Here is a 6,000-nt window from a genome sequence, read left to right on the forward strand (position 1 = left end):
GTCCCCGGGTAACCAGGGTAAACATCGGGTTACTAAGCGCAGGGCCGCGCTTAGTAACCCGATGTTTACCCTGGTTACCAGCGTAAAAAAAAATAAACATTACATACTTACATTCCGGTGTCTGTCCCTTGCCGTCTGCTTCCCGCACTGACTGACTGCCGGCCGTAAAGTGAAAGCACAGCACAGCGGTGACATCACCGCTGTGCTCTGCTTTCACTTTACGGCCGGCAGTCAGTCAGTGCGGGAAGCAGACGGCAAGGGACCTGACTGACACCGGAATGTAAGTATGTAGTGTTTGTTTTTTTTTACATTTACGATGGTAACCAGGGTAAACATCGGGTTACTAAGCGCGGCCCTGCGCTTAGTAACCCGATGTTTACCCTGGTTACAAGCGAACGCATCGCTGGATCGGTGTCACACACACACCGATCCAGCGATGACAGCGGGAGATCCAGCGACGAAAGAAACGATCTGCTACGACGTACGATTCTCAGCAGGATCCCTGATCGCTGCTGGGTGTCAGACACAGCGATATCGTATGGATATCGCTGGAACGTCACGGATCGTACCGTCGTAGCGACAAAAGTGGCACTGTGAGATGGTACCCTTAGAAGGAGACCCAGCCAACATGATTTCTGTTTCTTATACTGCAAACAATGTTTTTAGATTTTTTAATTTGTTTTTTTTTTTTGTTTGTTCTTGTACACCCAAATAAAATTGACTTTTTAAGATATTATCTATAGATTTGTTGGTCCCTACTTTATGACATGTCTCTTCTATATTCTTTTGAAAGTAGACCCAACCAGGAGCATACACATTTACAACAATTAGTGGCAGACACCAATAAAGTGGCATCAATTGCAGTAAAGTATAATTAGTATAGCGGGGACCGACACCTCTTACACTATAGCCAACACAGCAGATTGAGACTGTAATGGGCAAGGTGGTGGAATCACTGTTCCGTATCCCTCTGAAAGCATGGAAGGGGTGTAACTAGGTGACCTACCAAATCCCTACTCGGACAAGTGGCAGCAGGGGAAAACTGTGACCCAAGGAGGTACAAAGAGGTGGCGCCAGGTGCTACTCCATAGCTGACCTACAGAATGTGGCAGCTGACCCCCTAGAGCGGTTAAGTTGATAAGGCCCAATGAATTGATGAAAAATGCAGTCAGGCACTGTAGGGACTCTGGAACCACGGGTGCAGATGTGACTGGCTGAGGAACAGAAAAGTACTGGCAGGTGCGCTCTGGACTGGGAGTTAGGACAGATGGGTGCTGGCAGGTGCGATCTGGCCTGGCTGATGGACAGAAGAGCGCAGACAGGTATGAGCAGTTGGGCACAGGCAGGTAATAGCAGATGGGTACAGGGTAGACAAGCAGACAGACTGACCTGGGGAACCTGACAACTAGCAAGCATGCAAGGAAAACTAACACTGTAGCTCTGGCACCTCCATATTCAAGGAGAAGTCCTTTAAATAGAAGGTGTCACCCAGCTGTAGGTAGGGAATACCTTAGGTTGAGGTGTGTGGTCACATTAATAAGGAGAGTGCGAGGGTGACCTCTAAGCAAAGTTCACAGTCAAACAACTAAACCTTGGTGGAAACTGACACATAGGGGGCGAGATGAGGAGGTGGTGTGTGAGTGGGAGTTACTGAATGTCCTGTCTGTTAGGTATGAGGAGATCCAACTAAAGGCCAAATCTGTAATGTCAACAGATCAGAACGTCTGTAGTAAGAGGGAATGGTCCACTGTATCAAAGACAGATGGCAGATACAGGAGGAGGACAAACTCGTGTTGCTTTTATTTTGCAGTAAGGTTACGTTCACATTTGCGGTGCGTCTGGCGCAACCGTGGCGACGCATGCGCCATGCGCCCCTATATTTAACATGGGGGGGCGCATGGACATGCGTTTTGTTGCGTTTTGTGACACATGCGTTTTTTGGGCGCAAGCATCAGGGCGCAGAGGACGCAGCTTGTTGTATTTTTTTTGCGCTATAAAAATGAACGCATGCGTCACAAAACGCAGCGTTTTGCTGCGTTTTGAATGCGTTTTTGCGTGCGTTGTGTGTTGCGTCGCCGACGCAGCACACAACAACGCAAATGTGAACGTAGCCTTAGTAGGTTGTTGATGACTTTAGTCAGGGCAGTTGCAGTGGAATGGTGCGGTCTGAAGCCAGATTGTACTTGGTCAAAGAGGGAGGAAGTGGAGAGGTGGGATTAGTTTAAAATGAACATGCTCCAGTAGTTTCGTGGCCTAGGGGAGAAATATGGGGCAATAGGTGATCACAGAGGATGGGTCAAGGGCGTGCTTTTTGAGGATGGGTGTGATTGAGATATGTGTCAATCAGGAGAGAAGACACAAGTTATTAGTGACAGGTTGAAGAGGTGGGTTAGGCTTGTGATGAAGATTGTGTTAAATTTTGGAATGAGGTGGGATGTTATTGTGTCACGTTCACAGGTGGTGAGGCAAAGTATTCAGATGAGAGGGGAAAGTGTGGGGGAACTGGTGAACTCAGAAAAGAATTGAAATGACTGAATAGCTGTTTAGGGTTGTGAGACAGGTATGATATGAGGGCTGAGAAGGCGGTTGGTTTTGCTTCATTCATAATTTCAACAGAATTTTTACTACTTCTGTTACTGGATGGGTAACTCCTCTCACTTTCTTTGCCAGCCGTACAATGGTACGCTTTGTAGATGAGGGCCAGAAAGAACATGTGATCCAGTATATGGCAACCGCTGCATCAAGTGGCCTCTGCTCTTCTTCCTCCACTTTAACATCACACACAGTATAGTCCTCAGTGGTGACACTCCAACTAAACTTTTTTTCCCCAACATCACAACTCTCCAAGCTCCCAACTGACTGTGGGGAACCACAGATGGACGATTCTGCAGAGCTGTTCACACACTATATTCCATAGGTATCATATGGCTGCTCTAAACATTCACAGAGTCAAGTTTATTAAATAATCTGAACCAATGGGCACATATTTTCACACTTAGATCTATGGCCTGACAAATTTTATTCAGAGCATAAACCAAACCCTCTTGAACAGACGTTAAATCCATTGGGTGAAGGTGATCCATTTGTGACAAGACTCAGATATTTGAGGCGTCCACAGACTGTACTGTGCTGTCAAGGCAGTAAGAGGAGGAGGGTGCCTCGCAGGGTGAGGAATGGGAGAACAGAGAGGATGACGATGAGGTAGTAGCTCACACATGTTGTAAACCCCGAGGCATGCAGCTAACTAGCTCAGCAGAGGAGGAGGATGAAGATGAGGTTGCGTACACCGAGTTATGCAATCACGACAACCAATGCATCCTGAGGCCCAACTCTTGCAGTGGACAGCATTTTTCGCGGTTTTGCATTTGCCTAGCATGGGTCCTTTTTTGCACACTTTAAAAAATAATAAAAAGCATGCTGTAAAAATTTTGTAAAAACAGAGTAAAAAAAAAAATTTTCAGTACTACATGAGGGGCCCAAATGCATTTAACCCCTTAAAAACATCAGTTACTTATTCAAATCTGTGAAAATGGGCTGTTTGCCCACTTTGATGCCAGTTCTGGTGCCCAGAACCCATTTGGGCCAGGCTGAAAGGACCTGGGTTTGATGCAGGGCATCACTGTCTGTATATTTTAAGTGTCATACCAGTGGCCCAAAGGCATTTAACCCCTTAAAAACATCAGTTACTTATTCAAATCTAAGAAAATGGGCTGTTTGCCCACTTTGATGCCAGTTCTGGTGCCCAGAACCCATTTGGGCCAGGCTGGAGGGACGTGGATTTGATGCAGGGCATCGCTGTCTGTGTATTTTGTGCATCAGATCGGTGGCCCAAAGGCATTTAACCCCTTAAAAACATCAGTTACTTATTCAAATGGCAAAAATTGACTGTCTGCCCACTTTGATGCCAGTTCTGATGCCCAGAACCCATTTGGGCCAGGCTGGAAATAACTGGTTTTGATGTGGGGCGCCCTGTTCTATATGTCTGCAGTGTTAGATCAGTGGCCTAAAGGCATTTAACCCTTTCTTCAGCGCTCTTTGGTGCCCACTTTGATGCCCATTTTTGTGCCAGTTTTATTGTTTTTGTTGCCGTTTTTAAAGGGAACCTGTCACCCCGTTTTTTCAGATTGAGCTATAAATACTGTTAAGTAGGACCTGCGCTGTGCGTTACTATAGTGTATGTAGTGTACCCTGATTCCCCATGTATGCTGAGAAATACATTACCAAAGTCGCCGTTTGCATCTCGGCTTTGGGAAAATGGCCGCCGCGATCTCTAATGCGCACGCGCGGCATCCCGCGGCCATTTTCCTGAAGCCCCGTGCAGCAGAGCACTCCATCTGCGCACGCGCGGCCCCAGGAAGATGGCCGCCCCCACCGATGCAAGGGATTACAGCGCAGATCGCGCGCTGTGTCTTCACGTGGGCGCAGGGAATTCGGACCTTGGACATGCGCACACCACTACGCCACCAACGGAAAGCTGGGGAAGAAAAGAGCGCTGTGAACACGCCCACCTGACCAGACCAGCCTGATTGACAGGCGAAAACGGCGACTTTGGTAATGTATTTCTCAGCATACATGGGGAATCAGGGTACACTACATACACTATAGTAACGCACAGCGCAGGCCCTATTTAACAGTATTTATAGCTCAATCTGAAAAAACGGGGTGACAGGTTCCCTTTAAGTGTATTCACATCAGGGCTCCTCGCTGCATTGTCTTTTATTATTGTGATGATCATTTTTTGTTGTTAAACCTATAAAAACAGAAAAGAAAAAAATGGCGAATAAGAAACTGACGAATAAGAAACCAACTTCAGCTCCGAATAAGAAACTGACGAATAAGAAACCAACTTCAGCCTCGTGCCCCTCAGCCTCTGTTCTATATACAGCCAGCACAGCAACAGCCTCTGATATACACAGCCCGGCAGCAGCCCCTCATATATATACAGCCCAACAGCAGCTTCTAATATATACAGCCCAGCAGCAGCCCCTCATACAGTTATATGAAAAAGTTTGGGCACCCGTATTAATCTTAAGCTTAATGATTTATAAAAATTGTTTTGTTTTTTTGCAACAGCTATTTCAGTTTCATATATCTAATAACTGTTGGACACAGTAATGTTTCTGCCTTGAAATGAGGTTTATTATACTAACAGAAAATGTGCAATCTGCATTCAAACAGAATTTGACAGGTGCAAAAACAATCTGAATATGCAGCATTTTACTTGTTTAGTAAAATACATCCCATGGTCCTCCATATATTATAATGTGCACCACAGTCCTCCATATAGTATAATACACTCTCTATAGTCCTCCATATATTAAAATACACTGCTCAGTCCTCCACATAGTATAGTACACTCCTCATAGTCCTCCATATAGCATAATTATAATACACTCCTCATAGTGCTCCATATAGTATAATTCACCACCATAGTCATCCATGTAGTACAATTCACTTCCCATAGTATAATGCACCCCATAGTTCTTGATATAGTATAACGTATTCCCCATAGTCCTCGATACAGTATAATGCAGCCCACATACAGTATAATGCAGCCACCACCCTACTGAGTATAATGCAGCCACCCCAGAGTCTAATGCAGCCACCTCAGAGTATAATGCAGCCACCCCAGAGTATAATGTAACACCCCATAGAATATAATGCAGCCCCCCTCATAGTTTAATGCAGCCCCCTCATAGAGTATGATGCAATCACCCCTCATAGAATATAAATATAATACAGCCCCCCATAGAATATAATGTAGCCCCAAATAGAATAGAATACAGCCCACCTCCCCATAAAATATAATGCAGCCCCATCAAAAAGTATGATGCAATCATCCCTTAAAATCTAATACAGCCCCCCATAGAATATAATACAGCCCACCTCCCCATAATATATAATGTAGCCCCCGTAGAATATAATGCAGCCCCCCATAGTATATAAGACAGCCTCCCCATAGAATATAACATACCCCCATAGTATATAACACAGCATCCC

Source organism: Ranitomeya imitator, chromosome 1, assembly GCF_032444005.1.
Source record: "Ranitomeya imitator isolate aRanImi1 chromosome 1, aRanImi1.pri, whole genome shotgun sequence".
In the NCBI taxonomy this organism is placed as follows: Eukaryota; Metazoa; Chordata; class Amphibia; order Anura; family Dendrobatidae; genus Ranitomeya; species Ranitomeya imitator.